This window comes from Musa acuminata, unplaced genomic scaffold, assembly GCF_036884655.1.
Source record: "Musa acuminata AAA Group cultivar baxijiao unplaced genomic scaffold, Cavendish_Baxijiao_AAA HiC_scaffold_572, whole genome shotgun sequence".
NCBI classification, from domain to species: Eukaryota; Viridiplantae; Streptophyta; class Magnoliopsida; order Zingiberales; family Musaceae; genus Musa; species Musa acuminata.
This window is the reverse complement of record NW_027020811.1, coordinates 70001-72500: the sequence shown is the minus strand read 5'-3', so window position 1 is coordinate 72500 and position 2500 is coordinate 70001.

Sequence of the window (2500 nt, the reverse complement as noted above, 5' to 3'; positions counted from 1 at the left end):
GAACAGGCCAAAAACTGGCCAAAACGGCCCAAAAACGGGCCAAAACTGGCCATTTTTGGCTGCGCGAGCGAGCGGCGAGCGGCGGACAGCGAGCGAAGCGAGAGGCAGCACCGTCCCTGCTATACGAAAGCCCCATCCAGCCCTGTGCCACCCGGGGGGTTCCAGGGTGCTGAGATGGCTGACATTTTGCTCCGCTCACGACGGTCGCCGCGGCACACAAGAACAGCCCAAAAACAGGCCAAAACAGCCCAAAAACGGGCCAAAACTGGCCATTTTTGGCTGCGCGAGCGAGCAGCGAGCGGCGGACAGCGAGCGAAGCGAGAGGCAGCACCGTCCCTGCTATACGAAAGCCATCCAGCCCTGTGCCACCCGGGGGGTTCCAGGGTGCTGAGATGGCTGACGTTTTGCTCCGCTCACGACGGTCGCCGCGGCACGCAAGAACAGGCCAAAAACTGGCCAAAACAGCCCAAAAAGGGGCCAAAACTGGCCATTTTTTGCTGCGCGAGCGAGCGGAGAGCGGCGAACAGCGAGCGAAGCGCGAGGCAGCACCGTCCCTGCTATACGAAAGCCCCATCCAGCCCTGTGCCACCCGGGGGGTTCCAGGGTGCTGAGATGGCTGACATTTTGCTCCGCTCACGACGGTCACCGCGCCACACAAGAACAGCCCAAAAACAGGCCAAAACAGCCCAAAAACGGGCCAAAACTGGCCATTTTTGGCTGCGCGAGCGAGCGGCGAGCGGCGAACAGCGAGCGAAGCGAGAGGCAGCACCGTCCCTGCTATACGAAAGCCCCATCCAGCCCTGTGCCACCCGGGGGGTTCCAGGGTGCTGAGATGGCTGACGTTTTGCTCCGCTCACGACGGTCACCGCACCACGCAAGAACAGGCCAAAAACTGGCCAAAACAGCCCAAAAACGGGCCAAAACTGGCCATTTTTGGCTGCGCGAGCGAGCGGCGAGCGGCGAACAGCGAGCGAAGCGAGAGGCAGCACCGTCCCTGCTATACGAAAGCCCCATCCAGCCCTGTGCCACCCGGGGGGTTCCAGGGTGCTGAGATGGCTGACGTTTTGCTCCGCTCTCGACGGTCACCGCGCAATGCAAGAACAGGCCAAAAACTGGCCAAAACGGCCCAAAAACGGGCCAAAACTGGCCATTTTTGGCTGCGCGAGCGGCGAGCGGCGGACAGCGAGCGAAGCGAGAGGCAGCACCGTCCCTGCTATACGAAAGCCCCATCCAGCCCTGTGCCACCCGGGGGGTTCCAGGGTGCTGAGATGGCTGACGTTTTGCTCCGCTCTCGACGGTCACCGCGCAATGCAAGAACAGGCCAAAAACTGGCCAAAACGGCCCAAAAACGGGCCAAAACTGGCCATTTTTGGCTGCGCGAGCGAGCGGCGAGCGGCGGACAGCGAGCGAAGCGAGAGGCAGCACCGTCCCTGCTATACGAAAGCCCCATCCAGCCCTGTGCCACCCGGGGGGTTCCAGGGTGCTGAGATGGCTGACGTTTTGCTCCGCTCTCGACGGTCACCGCGCAATGCAAGAACAGGCCAAAAACTGGCCAAAACGGCCCAAAAACGGGCCAAAACTGGCCATTTTTGGCTGCACGAGCGAGCGGCGAGCGGCGGACAGCGAGCGAAGCGAGAGGCAGCACCGTCCCTGCTATACGAAAGCCCCATCCAGCCCTGTGCCACCCGGGGGGTTCCAGGGTGCTGAGATGGCTGACGTTTTGCTCCGCTCTCGACGGTCACCGCGCAATGCAAGAACAGGCCAAAAACTGGCCAAAACGGCCCAAAAACGGGCCAAAACTGGCCATTTTTGGCTGCACGAGCGAGCGGCGAGCGGCGGACAGCGAGCGAAGCGAGAGGCAGCACCGTCCCTGCTATACGAAAGCCCCATCCAGCCCTGTGCCACCCGGGGGGTTCCAGGGTGCTGAGATGGCTGACGTTTTGCTCCGCTCTCGACGGTCACCGCGCAATGCAAGAACAGGCCAAAAACTGGCCAAAACGGCCCAAAAACGGGCCAAAACTGGCCATTTTTGGCTGCACGAGCGAGCGGCGAGCGGCGGACAGCGAGCGAAGCGAGAGGCAGCACCGTCCCTGCTATACGAAAGCCCCATCCAGCCCTGTGCCACCCGGGGGGTTCCAGGGTGCTGAGATGGCTGACGTTTTGCTCCGCTCTCGACGGTCACCGCGCAATGCAAGAACAGGCCAAAAACTGGCCAAAACGGCCCAAAAACGGGCCAAAACTGGCCATTTTTGGCTGCACGAGCGAGCGGCGAGCGGCGGACAGCGAGCGAAGCGAGAGGCAGCACCGTCCCTGCTATACGAAAGCCCCATCCAGCCCTGTGCCACCCGGGGGGTTCCAGGGTGCTGAGATGGCTGACGTTTTGCTCCGCTCTCGACGGTCACCGCGCAATGCAAGAACAGGCCAAAAACTGGCCAAAACGGCCCAAAAACGGGCCAAAACTGGCCATTTTTGGCTGCGCGAGCGAGCGGCGAGCGGCGGA